The 22,673-nt window shown below is 40.8% G+C and overlaps 1 protein-coding gene across 7 annotated transcripts in view; it reads right to left on the bottom strand.

The window, feature by feature from the left end:
• Window positions 1-22,673, bottom strand: part of LOC149149044 (uncharacterized) — a 180,759-nt gene that overhangs the window by 144,419 nt on the left and 13,667 nt on the right. The window contains exon 3 of one of the 7 annotated variants that reach the window (XM_089439582.1): window positions 7,270-7,433. The exons of 5 other annotated variants lie outside the window; for them this stretch is intronic. The gene's annotated coding sequence lies outside the window, so the exon portion shown is untranslated. Of the gene's footprint in view, window positions 1-6,857; window positions 7,058-7,269; window positions 7,434-22,673 lie in introns of those variants that run through there. One more of the 7 variants, XM_089439586.1, reaches the window with a different exon arrangement.

Below are 22,673 nucleotides of genomic sequence, written 5' to 3'. Positions count from 1 at the left end.
CGAAATATCAGAAAACTTAAATTCTGCTGTGAACAGAAAGAAAATCTCTCATGCAAAACAGGAAATAAACTTTAAATGATTAACCCAGGGCCAAAATCAGCTGGGCTCTGCACAGAAAAGCCTGTGGGAGTCGGCTGGTTCAGCCTAGAACTTCCCCAAACGCCCACCAATATTCTCTACTAAAAGGTTTTCCTGCACATCTCAAGCAACCATCAGCAAAGAGAGAGAGAATGCTGCTAGATCTCAGGAAATAATGGAGATACCTGCCATTATTCCAGAAACCCTACAACATTCAAACCCTAGCAAGTGAGCAAGATACCTGTACTCACAATACTCTGAAAACAAGCTATTATTAACAGCTGAAAACTGAAATATGCAGAAAAATAATCATCTCACGGCAATTCCAGAGAGTAACACCGGCCAGATTTGGACCCCAAAGTCTTCTTTATTAACCAAAAAATCAGATTACAAGAGAGCTTTTCAGTACAGACTCACAGATCAGATGATCTGAAATGACCCCTAGCACCCTACTTAAAGGAAATGCCTCCAACGGCTAGTTCGAGTGATCCATGCTGAAATGATCTCGACCGTTGATGAGGATCAAGACATCTCTTGATCTCATCCGTCGATTTATTATTAAAAAATGCATTCACTTAAAATATTATTATTTTATTAGTTAGGGTTTTTTGCTCAATTTTTTAATTTTTTTTTATTATTATTTTATTATTTTTATTCATTTTTTAATTTTTTAATTCATTTTATTATGGATCACCGAACTAAGCCTTCGGAAACATCACCTAGGACCTAGGACTTAGGACTCATGAGGGGATTTAAAACATTTTCAACCCTCAAGACACATTTCATGATGACTTTTACAAACTTACATCTTAAGGGGACAAACTCACTTAATACAGACCCTCACAAATCACCCAGTTCTGCGACACAACTATAATCTAGCAGATCAACACACTAGGATTCTCCTAAAATTCCAATGACAAAATCAATCCCGGCTTTGGGGTCAGTTTTGAAGGAAAACTCTGCCGATCCGTGGATCGGTGAGACGAAAAACCTTCCGGGACGTAGATTATCATCAGAAAGTTAGGTCCACCTAGGCAAATTACATACATGACTCATGTCTGCTAAGATTATTTACAATCAATACATGCAGACTAGGTTTACAATCAAAAAGATCAAGTTGCTAATGATGGCAGGATGGCACGGACATGCTGATCAGGTGCTGCCCCTTTTTGCCAAGAAAAGGGGGATGTACTGCATGGGTAGTTGACCAGTAGAGGTCAACATCTGGCTCTACTTGGGGACACGTTGCTGCTTGCAGGAATGCGAGAATCCAGAATCTGCATCCATATAACACAAAAATAAGTAGCGTCCATCCAAAAAATCAGCATATACATTAAGCACATAAAAGCTCTTCATTTATTAACTATCTAATAACATGAAAAGTAAATCTAATCCTAAAACAGAAATGAAACGCTGAAAAGACGAGGAGTAGAGTTAGAAATACAATACAAAAAATGCCCCACGGCATCAGATATGTTCAATATAGTGTATACTGAGCATTTGCCTGCTTTCAGGCAAATCTGTCGGCTGCTTGTCGGATGTGCCATGTCCAATTTTGCATATGGTAGGACTTTTTCCTATCCGAAAATCAAGTAGCTCGCGGTCGTCTGATGCGTCAAATCTTCTTCTCATTTTCTTCCTCTTGCGCTTTTTCTTTCTGGCAGGATGAATTACTGATGAGCTGGAACTTTCTGTCTCGAAACTATCAGATGAAGTATCCGTGATATGTCTCTCTTTAGCCCGCATCTGATCTTTATCATTCTTAAGTCCATCTTCAATCAACCATCTTTCAACTGAATTAATAACCTCCTCATAATAAGATGGAGCTTGTTGCAACAAATGAGAAGGCTCCTGATCTATTGATGTTATCTGGTTTCTTTCATTTTCCAATTGCTGAAACTTTTGAACCTGTATTCTAATGGCATCCATCTGTCTAGAGTGTTCAACCCTTATAGCACTAATTTGTCTGGCATGATGTTCTTCCATGTCTTTTATTACTTTAACATTTTCTTCCTTTATGTTCATCAAGCAATGCTGCATGGAATTTATTTCTTCTTCATGATTCGCTTGCATGTTTCCAATTTCTGTTTCATGTTTAGTTTTCATGGCCTCAATTTCCTTAGCATGCTGATTTTGCGTGTCCTCAATCTCCTTATTACGTTTTTCCAGATGGGTGCGTAAAGTTTTAACATCATTGATAAAATTAGTTTGGTTGCTTTCCATATTTTTCACCAGCATCATTAAATCTTGTATTATTTGCTTTTGCTCCTCCTTTTCATTGTCATTTATCCCTGATTTTTCATTATCATGAACTTGACCTGCAATAGTTCCGGTTGATGACACATTCTGATCTTGAACTCTTTCTTTCTGTTGCACAATTTTAGGGGCAGAAGGCAAGCTGTTTGGACTATCATATCTATCTTTAAAAGCATTGAGAATGTCTTGTAAAGAAGTGAAAAAATCATTAGGAAAATTATTAAACCAATTCAAGGCATCACCCTCTAAAGAATGGACAAATAGACGCATCTTGAAATCTTCATGATTATATTGAGGAAGTCTACAATATATGGTCATTACACAAGTAAACATGTTTAAATGATGTCTAACAGCGACCGGATCATCACCCGAGAACTTAAATAATTTAGAAATGGCCTCTTTCGGAAGATCATGGAGATTATTAGTAAAATGACATGGTTTACATGAATAATCCATGATGAACAACAAGGGATCAAATGGATGATAGAAAGAGATTTCTGCTCAAGAGAATTAAGAGATGAGAGAAGTGGAGTCGCCACTTGAACAATGAATCTGATTCTAGGATCCAAAAAGTAACCACAAGCAGATATGAGGAAAGCTTCTTGTCTGGGAAAAATGAGAAAGTGGAGTCGCCACCCAAACAGGAAACAAACCCAAGAGGCACTGCTGATATGTGATGAAAAGATGCAAAGATATTGAATCTGCCAGCTCAACTGAGAGATGAGAAAGATGAGAAGATGAATGATTGTCGTTTGAAACACCGAGAACAATTCGTCCCCGGCAACGGCGCCAAAAAATGTTGTCGCGCAGATTGACACGACAACGCTCAGACCGGGGGCTGTCACTCTGATCCCCGATCCCTCCGTTTAAGCCTGTCTCCCGCGGCTAAGGGGGGTAGTCCCTGTGAGATGATGAGACCAACTGGCGACCAGTTGGTTGGGAGACACGAGATACGATATAAAAAGGACTCGATGGATTTGATTAATTGAGCAGACCAGTGCCTTAAGAGATTGATGTAGAAACGATTACTTTTTAAATGATATAGAAACATGGACCATGAACAGCAACCATCTATCATCAGCTAAATCACATGACCAAAACGATATCCAGCAATTGAAAACTTCAAAAAAAATGAATGCTTAAAACCACCACGAGAATCGTAAATTATTAACCAGATATCATATTTCGTATCTCAAACTTGAAAATTTAGCATCTCAGCATAAAACATATAACGTGAAAGCTCCTGAGACTGGCAAAAATAATTTCCCACAAAATTTTTATTTTTCAAATTTTTATTTATTTTTTTTTTTTTTTTAAATGAATCTAAAAATAAAAATCTAAAAAAAACTAAACTAGACTAAAAAAATTAAATTAAAATTAAAAAATCTAACAAAAACATTTTTTTGATTTTTTATAACAAAATTTAAAAAAAAACTATTTTAAAATCTAAACAAAATAAATCCTAATAAAAATTAAAATATAAAATAATTACAAACTATAAACTATAACTAAAGAAATTTCTAAAATCTAACCATATTAAAAATAAACTAAGCCTAAAACATCTTTATAAATCTTTTTTTTTTTTTTTTTTTTTTTTTTTTCATAAAAAAAATTATTAAATCTAAAACAAAAAACACTATAGACTAACTTAAAATCTAAAATCTAAAACGTAAAATAAAAAAAAGAACTATACTAAACATTGTCTAACGCTAGCCTATCCAAAATACTTGAACCAAATACGCCTTCACATTTGATCGAAACGTGAGCCCAAAACTATGCTAACCTACGCTATAACATGAGAGGAACCACAACGCATCAAATCGGGAAAGGGAGCAGAGAAACCCTAGCCGTCGAAAGACAAAAAACGCATTACCACTATACCAATACGCATTACCTCTTCAGAAAATGGGATCGATATTACCGTCTGCCTGATGAAGGGAATATGGCCTGCTGCCGACGCAAATAAGTTCGATGCCCACGCAAATGTAGAATAGGAAAACGTTTGAAGATGATAACCTGCGTGTTTTTTTTTTGTTTTCTGTTTGATTTTCATAATGCAGGTTTGCGGATGGGCCAGGAGGTATTATGCAGTGAAGGGCATAGCTGCTTGATCAAATGCTTTTCCTTAACGTATTGCAGTGAATCGAAATTTTTTGCCTGTCAATCACACTGAAACCTTTCTTCATCTGTGATTGAGCACGTTTCTGCTTATTCACCAAAAGGATTTTTTACGGCTGATAAGGATCTCAAAACCTTGCAGGCCCACGAAGATTTCCGCTACGGTTTCAACGTTTTACACACACAACGCCACTGATCCGTGTAGAATGCCTGAAATCTGAGGGCGAGTTTACTTGTTTTGCAATGCAGGTTGGAGGCCAACGTCCTGGACGGGCAGGGAACCCTTTCAAATGTTCAAACTGCAATCTGGAGCGGAATGGTTTATGCCAGAAGGCTTTTCCAGCGAACTGATATCTCATGCAGTCGTACCCACGAAAATAAAATAATAATTTTGAAAAAAACCGATGCCTCACGTCAAAAATCCCCAATGCTGCTTAACGCTGATGGAGCAAACGTGTTTGTCTCTGCACAGCTAACGTACTGATGTGTGGAATGATGGCTCAGAAAACTGGACAGCATATGCCTGCAACCTGTAATGGAACACACTACCAGATCCTGGAAACAGTAAACAAAACCCTAATGAAAACTGTAAAAATAAAAAAAATTAAAAATAAATTAAAAATAAAACCCTAGACAGCTGATTAATGTACAAATTGTGGCCCCTGAAATGCCAGATTTAGCAATAACAACAGTAATATTTTCGAAATATCAGAAAACTTAAATTCTGCTGTGAACAGAAAGAAAATCTCTCATGCAAAACAGGAAACAAACTTTAAATGATTAACCCAAGGCCAAAATCAGCTGGGCTCTGCACAGAAAAGCCTGTGGGAGTCGGCTAGTTCAGCCTAGAACTTCCCCAAACGCCCACCAATATTCTCTACTAAAAGGTTTTCCTGCACATCTCAAGCAATCATCAGCAAAGAGAGAGAGAATGCTGCTAGATCTCAGGAAATAATGGAGATACCTGCCATTATTCCAGAAACCCTACAACATTTAAACCCTAGCAAGTGAGCAAGATACCTATACTCACAATACTCTGAAAACAAGCTATTATTAACAGATGAAAACTGAAATATGCAGAAAAATAATCATCTCACGGCAATTCCAGAGAGTAACACCGGCCAGATTTGGACCCCAAAGTCTTCTTTATTAACCAGAAAATCAGATTACAAGAGAGCTTTTCAGTACAGACTCACAGATCAGATGATCTGAAATGACCCCTAGCACCCTACTTAAAGGAAATGCCTCCAACGGCTAGTTCGAGTGATCCATGCTGAAATGATCTCGACCGTTGATGAGGATCAAGACATCTCTTGATCTCATCCGTCGATTTATTATTAAAAAATGCATTCACTTAAAATATTATTATTTTATTAGTTAGGGTTTTTTGCTCAATTTTTTAATTTTTTTTTATTATTATTTTATTATTTTTATTCATTTTTTTTAATTTTTTAATTCATTTTATTATGGATCACCGAACTAAGCCTTCAGAAACATCACCTAGGACCTAGGACTTAGGACTCATGAGGGGATTTAAAACATTTTCAACCCTCAAGACACATTTCATGATGACTTTTACAAACTTACATCTTAAGGGGACAAACTCACTTAATACAGACCCTCACAAATCACCCAGTTCTGCGACACAACTATAATCTAGCAGATCAACACACTAGGATTCTCCTAAAATTCCAATGACAAAATCAATCCCGGCTTTGGGGTCAGTTTTGAAGGAAAACTCTGCCGATCCGTGGATCGGTGAGACGAAAAACCTTCCGGGACGTAGATTATCATCAGAAAGTTAGGTCCACCTAGGCAAATTACATACATGACTCATGTCTGCTAAGATTATTTACAATCAATACATGCAGACTGGGTTTACAATCAAAAAGATCAAGCTGCTGATGATGGCAGGATGGCACGGACATGCTGATCAAGTGCTGCCACTTTTTGCCAAGAAAAGGGGGATGTACTGCATGGGTAGTTGACCAGTAGAGGTCAACAGAACCCATTAAAAATATTAATTATTTTATTATCTCCTTCACCGTGACAGAATTTCCCCAAACCATTTATGGGTCTTGGAGATCTCATGTGCTTTAGCCTCTGACCAATTTTCATGGCTAGAGCACATCCAATGCTACCCCAAATCAACATCATCATACGTTCTACTTTAACTAGTATGTTATTACTTCATTAACCTTTAATTGAACAGTAATCATGAGCAATAAGAACAGAATAAATAATCACACATAAGCAACACATGAGGACATCAGGATTTTTAGGTGGAAACCAAATGTGGGAGAAAACCACCGTTGTCGTCGTCTCTGTCTTCATATTTTATTATAAATGAAAACATCTTACAATTTAGTACTAGCGTAGACTCATACCAGTACGCAGGCACCCACCTGTAGAAGGCTACAACCTTCACTCATTCTCCAGCACCCACTGGAAGGGAGATCCAACCCCCTAATCTCGTTTGTCGGCACCCACCGAAAGGGAGATCCAACCCCCTAATCTGATTCACCAGCTACCTCTGGAAGGAAGCTTCGACTTCCTCACTGAACGCTCCAACCCTCAGCATCTCTATGGACCACATTTCATAATATTTCATACTGGATCCACCTGACTCAAAACATCAAACCTGTAGGCCACATTTCATCATATTTTTAGACTGGACCCACTACAATCATTTAAATCCAATATCAAATAATAATTCTGAAACCAATCATTGTATCAAATAACTCAATCATTGAACCAATTGAATCATGAAAGCAATCTTTGAATCTTAATCAACCAATATAACTAGATCAAACTAACCTGAAATAGATCAATGCACAACTACTCATCAATAAGCCAAACACTGTTACTCAACACAGAAACCAACTGCTGCTACTGCAAACCCTGATCAACCATATGTCAGAATATATACGCTATTGTTCTGAGTCATACCCGCGTATGTACGTGCTTCTCCTTAAGAGGACCTGCGTACAAATCTCAAAATATTGAACAACTGAGTCTAAATCACTGTCACACTGAATCAATCACTAAATCACATACTGAACCCATCACAGATCACTGAACCAGATACAAATCATCACACAGTAGCATCATCTCTAGTCAACATATCATTCCATAAACAATTTAACCCAACCAGAACTGTCAAACACAGATTATCATGAGAGAGACATCATTGACAGACAACAGCAATCATAACAGAATTGATCAAACATCAATAACATCTCATACTGCAAAACCCTAGCAGATGTACGCGACTCTTATAAAGCACTTCCACGTATGTACGCGCTTCTCATTCACCAGACTTGCATACAGATCTATCCATACTGCAAAATCTATACGCGACTACCCAAAAGCAAATCCACGTATGTATGCAACTTCTCAATGGCATACCCGCATATAGATCTATAATCACTGAATCATGCCTTCGCTAGAACCACAAAACATACTTCGCAACCCTTACTATCACATGTTCATGTCAGAGTATAATGAACATCACAGATCTATCATTGTTAGTCATAATCATAAAAGATCAATCAAGCATGTTCATTAGTAACTACAATGCTTTCAAGTCTATCAGATTTGAACCTCCTTCATGTTTCTTGGTGCACACCTATTTCAGATCAAATTATTCATCAATAACCCATAACTTGCACACTTTGACACTTTGATCTCCATCTCCTTATATAGCTTAGACCTTAGTCAATACCTTAGGCCAATTCCTTAGTAATGCCGATGGTATTCTTTAACAAGATCAAATATCCGTTTTCGCACACATTTATGGGCCAATACCATAGTAAAGACCCCTGGTATTCATAATACCATGGTGCAGAAATTGTACGCGACTTCTCTTCAGCATACCTGCGTATGTACACAGCTTTTATTCACAAGATCCGTGTATACTTTCTAAAACTTCACTTTTATCATTCCTCTGTCTCTAAACTGGTATCCCTTTGTCTATCTCACCTGTAACATCTACATGACCATCATGTTGACATTTTTATCAAGTAGGTTGCCATCAAGGACAACCTTTGTCCATTCTCTCTGTCACACTACATAATCATCATGTTGACATCTTTATGAAGTAGGTTGCAATCAAGAACAACACATTAGCCATAATGCCAGCAAAATTTTCTCCTATCACCCACAAAGTGGTGGTTAACAGGGCTCTTGGATCTCAAGAAGTTATATTTTGTAATTAATTGTGTCTAGAGGGCTCCAATGTCAAGTTGGCTGGCCTGCTCATGTTGGCCTTGAAGGGCTCAAAGTGTTGATTTTTTAGTAGCTTGGGAGGTACTCCAAGCCTTAGGGTTCGGGGTTTGGAGGTTGGGGTGCCACAGAAGTCATTGTGGGCTTGAACCCAAGGTTGGGGTTTTGCACCCATTGATGTTTGGGCCAAAACCATGAAGCATTTTGGACATGTGATGGATGGAGATGATAGAGGATGGTGAGGAGAATCCAATGCTTCGAGAATCATCGAAATCTAAGATGTCCTTGATGAGATATGAATTTTTGAAGTTGAAAATGAATTTTTGGACAGCCAAGTCATGTAGGCTTGAGGTGAATTTATCCAAAAGACATGTATCTTCATGAATTTGTTGAGCCCTTCTAAGGTTTATAATTAGAAGGTGAATGAATTCATTTCTAAGCATCCAAGTGAGCAATAGAAGGGTAGCAAGAAGAGTGAAGAAGAAACTTGGCTAAGGGTAAGGGACCTTCTGTTAGGTCGCAGAATAGAAGGCGTTTCAGTGAGGGAGGAAAGGGTTGTTTGGTAGCCTTTCCATGATTGTTTGAAGGGTTGTTTCATCCTACAGTAGGGTCGAAGATAAGAAGGTAAACCGCAGGTCTGTTGTGGCATCCATTGAGTGTGGGTTCCTCTTTTTTGTACAGGCCATAAGCCTTGGAGGCTGTTGTGGGTAGGTCGCAGGCCTTAACACTTGAGGACAGGGATGCGTAGGATTGTTTGGGGGTTAACATGTGCCCAGATCAGCAACGTGTAAGCAAAGGAGTCTCATAAAGGGAAGTGACAACTAGAGAAGGGACTATGAGGGTGTGTTGTAGGGCTAACATACGCCACTATTATGCCCTAACCAAGTCACAGCCATACAGTAGTTTGTACAACAGACTTGGGTTATGTTTCAAGCTAGATTTGACTTGTATTGGGTCTAGGTTTAGACCAATTTTGGATCAGATTTATTTGTAGCCTATGGGAGCCATGTCGTAGGGTTGTCTTGGGTATTAAGAAACCCTAACTAGGAGCATATCTTACAATGGAGGGATTGGGTGCCATTATACTGGTGGAGGGCAACATGTTGGTAACCCAAAGTAGCCCTTGACAAGCAGTGATAAAGGGAGTTTGACAGCTAAAGTTTGGGTGAAGTTGTGAAGCCTAATTTCCATCAATCAGGTATTGGCCAGCTTAGAAGAGCATATTGATGAGCCTGTGTTCATTGGAGCATAAGTGACTTGTAGCGATGATAGGTGGCAGCCCTCCTAGAATCTTTGTGTGTTGTCGTTTGATGGACTAAGGGGCAGCTAGAGAGCATAACAAAATCGAAGGACTGGCAGGATGAGATACGACATAGATGTTGAGCTTGTAGCAAGATTGTCATTGTATCTTGTATTCTTGTACTTGTGGATAATTAAGGGCCATTATCTCTTGTACGGGAGCCCTAGACTATTGTATTACTCAGTTGGTTTAATATAACAAAGATTGGGTTGTTGTACATATTTGTACAATATTTTGTAAAAAGTTGTTTATATTTGTGCATGTGTGATTTACTGTTATTTATATTCCATTGTGCAAAGTAGCTTTGTTAAGATTCTTGGTTTGGTAGCATCAAAGATTTTAAGATTTTATTCTAGACACCAAGTTGGTGGAAATTCAACATGGTATTAGAGGGTGTCTGAGCTACTTTGAGAGAGTGAATCAGAGTGGGCACAAGCAAAGTACAGCTTAAGAGGGAGTTGGTCACATTGTAGGTGAAGGGATCACTACAATGTCGAAGTTGCAAGCTGGTCTCCGGTATGAGGATAGGTTGGAGGGGTTATCCAACTATAGTCCATGGAAGGAAAGGATCAAGTTGGTCTTGCAGGTCAACAGGATCTGGGAGTTCGCCGAGAAAGCCATCAAGAAGCCAACTGACCCAAAGGAGCTGGAAGTGTACGAGGATTTGGATACGAGGGCGAGATTGATCATCCTTGATGGTGTGAAGGATCCCCTAATACCTCATTTGTCCGGGAAGAACACTACACATGAGATGTGGATGGCTCTTCAAAATTTGTTCCAGAATAAGAATGAGAACCAAGTACTGGTATTGGAGGATAAGTTGAAGTCCACCAAGATGATACATGGTGAAGGAGTGACTTCGTATCTGACGAGATTGTCTCAGGTCAAAGATGAGCTTGCTATTGTTGGTGTGACTATTTCAGATTTTGATATGGTGAGGATTGCTTTGAAAGGGTTCATCAAGGAATGGAAGCCCTTCATCAAAGGGATCGTTGCCAGAGAGAAGTTGCCAAACTGGAATAGGTTGTGGGACGATTCCATTCAGGAAGAGTTGTGAGACGAGGATCTTCATCCAAAGAAGAGAGCTTCAGATGATGACATGGCACTTGTAGCACGAATGAAGGGTAAGAAAGAGGAGGACTTGAGCAAATCCAAATGTTTCAATTGTGGTGAGATGGGTCATTTTTTGTCAAGATGTCCAATAAAGAAGAAGATGGGAGATGACGAGAAGAAGAAAGGGGAGCAGGCTACCAGTGTTGACACCTCTACTAAGATAGATGCTCTCACTAGGAGGTTGGAGGAGGAGGACTTTGCCATGATCTCTCAATTCTCGCAGGGTATTATCAATGAGGATGGATGGTACGTGGACAGTGGTGCGTTAAAACATATGACAGGGTCATAGGAGGTTTTCGAGACTCTAGATGAATGGGACTTGAAGTTCCACATGGTGTTGGGTGACAAGAGTCAGGATGAGGATTGCAAGTGTGTCATTCAGGATGGAGACAGGACGGGTGATGTGGGTCCAAGATGTACTATTTGTACCATGACTCGGATATAGCGTGATATCTGTCTTGATGATCGAGAAGAAGGTATTTGAGGTCTTATTCCAAGATGGGAAGGCAAGACTCAGGCCCAAAGGCTCTAGCTCCACAGGTATTGTGCTTGGAGTTAGAGAGCATGGTCTATACAGGCTGACGGGCAAGCCTATGGATCATGGGAAGAAGAAGCAGGAGGACCAGGTGCAGGTTCCAGAGAAGCAGGTGCAGGTGCAGGCTTTAGAGGGGCAGGTACAGGTTCTAGAGAAGAAGGTCCAGGTTCCAGAGACTCAAGGAGAGTCGAGTTCTAGAGGGAGTTTGCAAGTTCAAAGGGAGACTTTGCAGCCCAAGAAGAGCGCATGGTCAGTGGGGAGCAAGGGTGGTCCTATAATTGCCAAGAAGGAATCATGGAGAGAGTGGAATACATTCCAAGAAGAAGAAGCAGGATGCTTCCAGTAATAGCAACACTTCCGAGAGAGGCACAGTTCATACTACCGGGATTGTTGCAGTTGTGAGCGCCAAGAGTTGGGCGAGTGTTGCGAGTAGTGATGATGATGATGAGTTACTTCCTAGTCTTGGAAGTACCTCCCTCGATAAGAGGGATTGTTGATTTTTGAGTAGCTTGGGAGGTACTCTAGGCCCTAGGGTTCGGGGTTTGGAGGTTGGAGCACCACAAAAGTCATTGTGGGCTTGAACCCAAGGTTGGGGTTTGCACCCATCAATGTTTGGGCCAAAACCATGGAGCATTTTGGACATGTGATGGATGGAGATGATAGAGGATGGTGAGGAGAATCCAACGCTTTGAGAATCATCGAAATCTGAGATGTCCTTGATGAGATATGAATTTTTAAAGTTGACAATGAATTTTTCCTACAGCAAGACCGAAGATAAGAAGGTAAACCGCAGGTCTGTTGTGGCATCAACTGAGTGTGGGTTCCTCTGTTTTGTGCAGGTCGTAAGCCTTAGAGACTATTGTGGGTAGGCCGCAAGCCTTAACACTTGACAACAGGGTTGCGTAGGATTGTTTGGGGGTTAACATGTGCCCAGATCAGCAGCGTATACGCAGAGGAGTCCCATAAAGGGAAGTCACAGCTAGAGAAGGGACTGTGAGGGTGTGTTGTAGGGCTAACGTAGGTCACTATTATGCCCTAACCAGGTCACAGTCATACAGCAGTTTGTACACCAGACTTGGGTTATGTTTGCAACCAGATTTGACTTGTATTGGGTCTAGGTTTAGACCAGTTTTGGATCAGATTTATTGCAGCCTGTGGGAGCCATGTGTTAGGGTTGTCTTGGGTGTTAAGAAACCCTAACTAGGAGCAGATCTTACAGTGGAGGGATTGGGTGCCATTGGACTGGTGGATGGCAGCATGTTGGTAGCCCAAAGTAGCCTTTAACAAGTAGTCATAAAGGGAGTTTGATAGCTAAACTTTGGGTGAAGTTGTGAAGCCTAATCTGCAGTACATTGATGGACTAGTGGACTGCTAGATTGGAAAACTGTTGCTCACGTATTGGCCAGCCTAGAAGAGAAAATTAATGAGCCCATGTTCATTGGAGCAGAAGTGACTTGCAGCAGTGATAGGTGGCAGCCCTCTTGGAGTCTCTATGTGTTGTCCTTTGATGGACTAAGGAGCAATTAGAGAGCAGAATGGAAGTGAAGGACCAACAGGACGAGATACAACATAGATGTTGAGCTTGTAGTGAGATTGGCATTGTATCTTGTATCCTTGTACTTGTGGATAATTGAGGACCATTATCCCTTGTACAGGAGCCCTAGACTGTTGTATTACTTAGTTGGTTTAATATAATGAAGATTGGGTGGTCATACATATTTGTACAATATTTTGTAAAAAGTTGTCTATATTTGTGCATGTGTGATTCACTGTTATTAGACAACTTGTGCATGTGTGATTTACTGTTATTTATATTCCACTGTAAAAAGTAGCTTTGTTGAGATTCTTGTTTTGGTAGCGTCAGAGATTTTAAGATTCTATCCTAGACACTATTAGTGGCACTTCGACTTCCTTGAAGCATGAAGACACACATTTGATCCGTGGTCAAGATAAGGAGAGTGAAGAGGCTAGAAGTGCCTACGAAGACCTGAAATATGTTATCTACTATCCACTTATGTGAATTCCCTAGGTTCTACTACGGTTTCCTCAGGACCGAGTTGTAGGAAGGAAGGACAGACTTTGGAGAGATGCTAATTCGCTATTTTTCAAGATTTTATGAGAATTTGGGCTAGTCTACTTGGTATTTGTGAGCACTGGTCTATGTTTTGGTCTTGGAAGTCTCCTTTGATGTGGATAAGAAGATAAGTTCTTGTGGGTTTTCCCCTTTGGAGGGGTTTTTCCCTAGCTTGGAGCCTATATCTTGTGTTCATGTGATCTTCATTGTTTTTCCATTTATTTGATGATAAGAACATAAACATAATCAAGAGAAAGAAGAACCTAACATCACAAGTAAATGTTAAGTAAATGAAAATGTAAACTTAAACATGCTGCCCTAATCCATCTTCCAACAGATTGCTCACTCCTACATTCATATACCCCAGGTGCAGGCTTTCCTCATTATAACTACCCTTGTACCATGGCATGTGGCCTGGAGCCTCCCCTTTGTCCCCACTCCATCCCATCATTCTTTCACATGACACTTGCACATGTTCAAAGCCCCAAATTTGGAAGGGAAAACCCCTATGAAGTGTCCATTTTTTCCCTTGATTAATGAGCTTACTCACTCAATTGCACTAATGAATCATTGCATTTGAAGGTGAGGAGACGCATTAGATTTTGTACAATATTGCAGACGGATTTTCGTATTGGAATTGGCCTCCCTACATGGGATCCAAGCCCTCCCTACATGGGATTCAAGCCCTCCAGAAGATCACAATGACATTTGTAGGGTGAGCATTGAGAGCCATGGGCCTCCGTCAATGCAGAGCATTGATTGCCACACCATGGGCTTCTTCAGCACCACCATTTGTTTGTTCATGCCCCAATTATTTAGAGATGATGATGTGCTTGGACCACGTTGTGAAAATTCAAGTCTGAAGTCCTATTGCAGCAACTGGAATTAATTCTCCTTATTGTTAATTAATTTAACAATTTATTTGCTATGGAAAATATCAAATAAATCACACTACAACCTTCACAAATAAAATTGCAGAAAATAATAGTGTTGGAAACTGAGAAATGCTAGCACACACACATAAAATTTGACACAGTTATTTTTGGACAAATGTCCCCAGAAAACCCCAACTTGGGAAAATCAATGCAGTAGCTGTGTTAAAATTGGAAACTAGGGCCAAACTCCATGTGGGTCATCTTATTTATGGCAACTGATATTTTTATTGGATCCCTCTCATCGAGAGGTGTAGGATTGATCTAAAGATCATCCGATTCCGATAAGTATTTATGAAGTTATGAATTTATTTATGTTATAAAATAAATTTTCAAGTCGGCCAACAACTTGAGTAGGCTCAGAAGCCCAATAGACGAATCTATTCATCATCTATGTTTTTAGTATAAATAGGTGAGGACTTGAAGTCATTTTGACATCCTCTTCATGTGATCTCCTCCTGTTAAAATTGGCAACTAGGACAAAACTTCATGTGGGTCATCTTATTCATGGCTAATAATATTTTTATTAGATTCCTCTCGTCGAGAGGTGTAGTATTGATATAAAGATCATCCGATTCCGATAAGTATTCATGGAGATATGAATTTATTTTGATTATGGAATTATTATCAAGCCGACCTACAACTCATGTAGGCTCAGAAGCCCAACAGTCGCATCTATTCAAACACCAACGTTGCGTATAAATATAAGAGGACTTTTCCTTATTTGGACTCACTCATCTCATCACATCTCTCTCTCTACTGCGCAGAAATGAGTCTCTTCTCTACTGCGCAGAAAAGGGTCTCTCTCTCACACATGTGAAGCCGGAAGCTGTTGAACCTGAAGCTGCAACTGCAGATCCAAAGTTTGACCAGCGTTGACCATTAGATCTCCTCCTTAGAACTGTAGGTCCATCTGGATCTCCTCTAAAAGCCGCAACTTTTGGTGGTGGAATGAAGTCAATCTGACAGACGGTTTGCAAGATATCGACTGCCCTAGTTTGAAGCCGAAAATTGTCGAAACTGAAGTTGCAACTGCAAACGTAAAGATTGACCTGCGTGGACTAGAAGATCTCCTCATCTGAACTGTGTTGTAGGTTCATCTAAACCTCCTCTGGAAGCCGCAACTTTTGGTGGTGGAATCAAGCCGATCCGACGGTCGGTTGGTGAGATATCGTCTGCCCTAGTTTGATGATGAAGCCGCTAATGCTGATGTTGCTAATCTAAGGTTCGCTACTGCTGATATGAATCAGATTTATTGTACTATTTCTCTCTACTAAATTATTGAAGATAAAAGAAGATTTGATCAAAGGGTTTCCCCACACATTGTGGGGTTTGTCCCTGGCTAGCCGCCACATCTTGTGTCTCTTGTCTTGGTTTGTTTTTTGTTGATCGTTTAATGTTCTATCTACACTTTACTTTATGTACATGTGATTGCTAATCTGTGGAATATAATTAAAAAAGAAGTAAACTGTTATAAGCATAGAACATAACATAACTTAACATGGTATCAGAGCTGAGGTGAAGACAAAGCCCAAGCAAGAGCAAGAGCAATCACCGAAGAGAAGATTGGCAAAGCTATCCTAAAAACGATGGGGTCCTCAACACTCTTTCCTGCCGAAGACAGGCTCCATGAGAAAGCTGACTATCACGAATGGAAGATGCCTATCGATCTAACCCTTGAGGATCAAGGAGTGTTGGATCATGTGAGAGGCAATATTGTTGAGCCTCCATCAAATGCACCTCCTGCTGCTAGGAACAAATGGAAGAACGATGAAATCAAAGCAAAGAAGATCATCCGGGACTCTATCGACAAGCGCTTGGTGGCCTACATCTCTGATCTAGACACCTCCAAGGAAATCTACGATAGACTGGTGAGTTTATTTAAAGTTAATGATGCAAATCAAGTTTTGTTTCTTAGAAATAAGCTGAGGGAAATCAAGAAGGGTAAAGATGAGAGTATGCAAGCATACTTCTTAAGAACCACCGAGATCAAGAACGATCTCCTATCTATTGGGGAGACTATTACTGACAGAGAAATGGCACTCACAACTCTTGGAGGATTACCATCCGAATGGTATGTGTTCAGGACTACTCTTCTGAACAATAACGTAATTCCTGGTTTCGAGGAATTAATGGCTAGATGCATTCAAGAAGAAACAAAGGTAGAAGAGCAAGAAATGCCCTTGCCTAAAGGTCCTCCTGCTGCTTTTTCTTCTCATGCTAAGAAAAGAAATAATTCTAGGTCTAAATCGAAAAGAAAGGCTGGACCTAAGGGTGGAAGAAAACGACAATGTTTCATTTGCAATAAAGCAGGTCACTATGCAAGGGAATGTCCTGATAGAAAGGACTCTCAACGTGACAATGATCAAAATCCCTCTCATGGTAATCGAAGGAATGGAAAATTCAATAGCAAAGGTAAAAGGAATGCTGGAAATCAAGGAAGAGGGCAACCATTCAAGAAGGCTAGAAATTCCAGGTATGAATCTAACACTGTTGACAATAAGCAGGCTGAATATTATCTACCAGCGGCTCTATCTACCTCCACTCCTTCGGACTCAATGGGAATTTGGCTCATTGATAGTGGTGCCTCAAGACACTTCACTGGTTACAAAGAAGTACTCCATAATTTGGTAGAGAAAGAAACTAATCTAGAAATTGTCCTTGGAGATGACATGAAATACCCCGTGAAAGGTGTAGGCAATGTTTCTCTCAAATTGAATCAAGGTAATACGATTCACTTACAAGATGTATTATGTGTACCTGATCTCAAAAAGAACCTGGTCTCCATCTCGGCAATGGAAGACAAAGGCTACAAGGTAACCTTCAGCGATGACAAGGAACGTATATGGAAAAATAATGTTAAAGATGCTTTCACTCTTGGGTTTCGAGTTGATTCTTTATATCAGGTCAGTGGAAGACCACTAGGTGTCATGTCTTGTGACACAACTCTTCAGTCCGAACTTTGGCATCGGAGGTTTGCCCACCTTCATTACAAAGCTCTACCCATTGTAAGACAGATGGTAACAAGGATGCTCGAATTCCAAGTAGAGAAAGAAGGTGTATGTCCGGGATGTGCCGAAGGAAAGCTCAAAAGGGGACCATTCCCTTCAAGTCAAAGCAAGACCTCCTATCAACTAGTTCACTCAGACATATCTGGTATGATGCCTGTGAACTCGTTGGGAGGATATTCATATTATCTCACTTTTACTTATGACTATTCTCGAAAGACCTGGATATACTTCTTGAAAAAAAAGGATGAAGTGTTCTTTTGGTTTCGACACTTCAAAGCCCTAATCGAGAATCAAACTGAAAAGAAGATCAAGATCTTAAGAACTGATAATGGGACTGAATCTAATGAGTTCCATGATTTTTGTAAAGAGGCTGGCATCAAGAGGGAGATTACTACACCATATACTCCTAAACGAAATGGTGTGGCAGAAAGGAAGAACCGCACAATTATGGAAGTTGTCCGGGCCATGCTACATGATCAAAGACTTCCAAAGTTTCTATGGGCTGAAGCTGCAAACACTGCCATATATGTACAAAATTGATGCCCTCATCAAGCATTGGGTTCCAAGACTCCTGAAGAAAAGTTCACCGGTAAGAAACTTGATGTTTCTCATTTTAGAATTTTTGGAAGCCCTGTATATTTTCATGTGCCGAAAGAGAAAAGAAATAAATTGGGTGCATCTGGAAAGAAGGGAATTTTCATGGGCTATGGTGAAAACACAAAAGGCTATAGAATCTATGTAGCCGGTCAAAGGGAAGTCGTAATTAGTCATGATGTCACCTTTGACGAAGATATGGCTCTCAGCAAGGTGAACAATCTTCCGACTTTGAGGAGCTCTCAAGAAGCCGACACCAGGGAACCAAAAGAAAAGGATGATGAATCAATGCTTGATGTAGAAGAACCCATGGATCCAATTGATCCTCCTCCACATGAGCCTTCCTCTTCTAGGAAGAGGCCTTCATGGCTTAGGGCGCTACTTGATGATGCTGAAGGACATGCTACACCCCGAGGAACCTTTCGTGAAAGTAAGAAACCGAATAGGTATCAGGGATACCTGACCATCATGAGCACGATCATACAAAATGAGCCTTCATCATTCTCAGATTTCGTCAAGCATCAAGTATGGAAGGATGCTATGACCGAAGAATATGAGTCTATCATGAAGAATGATGTCTGGGAAGCAGTTCCGAGACCCCAGGACAAGACAGTTGTAACTTCCAAATGGCTTTACAAGATAAAGAATGCAACAGATGGAAGTACGGAAAAGTATAAGGTTCGTTTTGTTGCTCGTGGTTTCTCCCAGAAGGAAGGTATAGACTATGATGAGATATTTGCACCTGTTTCCAGATATATGACCATCCGCTCAATCATAGCGTTTGTCGCTTCACAAGGATGGAACCTACATCAGATGAATGTCAAGACTGCGTTCTTGCACGGCTCGATCAAAGAAGAGGTCTACGTGGAGCAACCCGAAGGATTTGAAATTTATGATCGGAAATCTCATGTATGCAGGTTGAAGAAGGCTCTCTATGGGCTGAAGCAAGCACCCCGAGCATGGTATGAGAGGATCGACAGCTACTTGATGAAGCTAGGATTCACTAGGAGTGAAGCCGATCCTAACCTTTACTTTAAGGTTGGAGATGATAAACCTCTCATACTGGTGTTGTATGTGGATGACCTCTTTCTAACAGGTGCAGACCCTCTCATTCTCAAATGTAAGAAGGAGTTGGCTTCTGAATTTGAAATGAAGGACCTAGGACTGATGCATTATTTCCTAGGACTTGAAGTGTGGCAGAAGCCAAGAGAAACTTTCCTATCCCAAGGAAAATATGTGGTGAAGATATTGGAAAGATTCGGTATAGTGGACTACAAGCCTGTAACTACCCCGATGGAGCTTGAATTCCAGAAGTTAAGCGGTAGTGCTGTTGGACCTGTTTTACGAAATGCTACCGAGTATCGTCAACTCGTCGGAGCATTAATGTTCTTAGTGAACTCCTGTCCAGATATATGCTTCGCAGTCAACACATTGAGTCAACATATGGTTGAACCCCACCACATACATTGGATTGGTGCCAAGAATCTGTTGAGATATCTTCGTGGCACTATCACTTATGGGTTAAGATACACTGCCGAAGATGTGAGACTATTTGGATACACAGATGCTGACTGGGCAGGCAATGTGGAGGACCATAAGAGCACTTTCGGGTGTTGTTTCTCCTTGCGATCTACTTCGATATCCTGGATGAGCAGGAAGCAGAAGTCGGTGGCCTTGAGCACCACTCAAGGAGAGTATAGTGCTGCCAGCATGGCCTCCTGTGAGGCAGTTTGGTTGCGAAAGCTCTTCAGTGAGCTGTTTGGATTTACATTGGATACCACCGTGATCCTTTATGACAACCAGAGTGGGATTAGTTTGTCAGAGAATCCCATATTTCATGATCGCTCCAAGCATATCGATATCAGATACCACAATATTCAAGATATGGTGCAACGTGGAGCTATAAGGATCCAACATATCGGTACAGATGAACAGGTCGCCGACATTCTGACAAAACCCCTTGGGAAAGTAAAATTTCTGACTTTCCGAGAACAACTTGGAGTTGTTCAAAGACCCTCCGATGAGGGTCATGTATGATGCATTGAGCTCTGGGAACTCCAGGGGGGTGCGGGGTGCTTCTTGGAGCAACATATGACCACAGGATGATTCACTATCCCCTGGTGGTAACAATGTACACCCCGTGGCGACATTGTAGCAGGATTGATGTGTTCTCCTGTGAGGCCTGGATCGATGTGTTCTCCATGGCGATGTAGCAGGATTGATGTGTTCTCTTGTGAGGCCTGGATTGATGTGTTCTCCATGGCGATTGTAGCAGGATTGATGTGTTCTCCTGTGAGGACAGGATTGATTAGTTCTCCTGTCGAGGCATCCTACCCATGCAGTCTGGGACTCATGGGAAGTACCTCTCATCTGATCAATAAGCAGGGAAATGAAGTTAGGGACCATAGTAGTACCGATGGACGCATCGTTGTATCTACCGTACTCCCTACGCTAGGATGACCTCCATTGATCTGGGATCAATGATACTGGTCTGGGACCAGTGTAGGAGTTGTACCATACTATGACACTGACTTCGGGTCGGTTGAGACTAGTCTGGGACCAGTGGTACATGCTCTGAGACTGACTTCGTGTCAGTGCAATACTGGTCTGGGACCAGTGAGAGTGGTACATACTATGACGCTGACTTCGGGTCGGTTGAGACTGGTCTGGGACCAGTGGTACACTCTCTGAGACTGCGATACTGGTCTGGGACCAGTGGTAGGAGTGGTACTTACTATGAAGCTGACTTCGGGTCGGTTGAGACTGGTCTGGGACCAATGGTATGCACTTTGAAACTGACTTTGAGTCAGTGGTGGATGATACTGGTCTGGGACCAGTGGAGTTGTACTCACTATGACACTGACTTCGGGTTGGTTGAGACTAGTCTGGGACCAGTGGTACATACTCTGAGACTGACTTTGAGTCAGTATGATACATCCTCGATCATTTCTTCTTCTTCATAATTCGGACAAAAGCAGAGCAGAACAGAGCAAAACAATACAGATCAGTATAGGGCAGAACAAGACAAAGCAGAACAGGCAGAATAGAGCAGAGCAGGGCAAGGGACAGGCTGTACAGGGTAGTGCATTTGATGGATGAATAGTAACGACCGATAGACAAATTGCAGATGAAGTTCTCCCTAGGTGAGAGGGAGTGTTAAAATTGGAAAATAGGGCAAAACTTCATGTGGGTCATCTTATTCATGGTTGATAATATTTTTATTAGATTCCTCTTGTCGAGAGGTGTAGGATTGATATAAAGATCATCCGATTCCGATAAGTATTCATGGAGATATGAATTTATTTTGATTCTGGAATTATTATCAAGCCGACCTACAACTCATGTAGGCTCAGAAGCCCAACAGTCGCATCTATTCAAACACCAACGTTGTGTATAAATATAAGAGGACTTTTCCTTATTTGGACTCACTCATCTCATTACATCTCTCTCTCAACTGCGCAGAAATGAGTCTCTTCTCTACTGCGCAGAAAAAGGTCTCTCTCTCACACATGTGAAGCCGGAAGCTGTTGAACCTGAAGCTGCAACTGCAAATCCGAAGTTTGACCAGTGTTGACCATCAGATCTCCTCCTTAGAACTGCGTTGTAGGTCCATCTGGATCTCCTCTAAAAGCCGCAAATTTTGGTGGTGGAATAAAGTCAATCCGACAGACGGTTTGCAACATATCGACTGCCCTAGTTTGAAGCCGGAAACTGTCGAAACTGAAGCTGCAACTGTAGAAGTAAAGATTGACCTACATGGACTAGAAGATCTCCTCATCTAAATTGCGTTGTAGGTTCATCTGAACCTCCTCTGGAAGCCGCAACTTTTGGTGGTGGAATCAAGCCGATCCAACGATCAGTTTGTGAAATATTGTCTGCCCTAGTTTGATGATGAAGCCGCTAATGCTGATGTTGTTGATCTAGGGTTTGCTACTGCTGATATGAATCAGATTTATTGTACTATTTCTCTCTACTGAATTATTGAAGATAAAAGAAGATTTGATCAAATGGTTTCCCCACACATTGTGGGGTTTGTCCCTGGCTAGCCGCCACATCTTGTGTCTTTTGTCTTGGCTTGTTTTTTGTCGATCGTTTAATGTTCTATCTGCACTTTACTTTATGTACATGTGATTGTTAATCTATGGAATATAATAAGAAAAAGAAGTAAATTGTTATAAGCATAGAACATACCATAACTTAACACCTCCTCTCCACATCTTTGGGTTTTTGGTGAAGGAGAGACACATAGAGTATACGCTGGCCTATATTGCCCTAGATCTAAACACAGCGATGGAGGAGAAGTCTATACGCAGCAAGAAGAAGGTTCATCATGCGGTCTACCATGGATGCAATGGAGACACATAAAACACAGTCAAATGGAGAAACCTAAAACGCAGTCAAAGGAGACCTGCTCTTACAGTCAAAGAAGAAACAGAAT

Source organism: Pinus tabuliformis, chromosome 9 (assembly GCF_031772625.1).
Source record: "Pinus tabuliformis cultivar Carrire ecotype Pingquan chromosome 9, CPIR1, whole genome shotgun sequence".
In the NCBI taxonomy this organism is placed as follows: Eukaryota; Viridiplantae; Streptophyta; class Pinopsida; order Pinales; family Pinaceae; genus Pinus; species Pinus tabuliformis.
The sequence above is the reverse complement of the archived record's forward strand: the minus strand, read 5'-3'. Positions and strand labels throughout refer to the sequence as shown.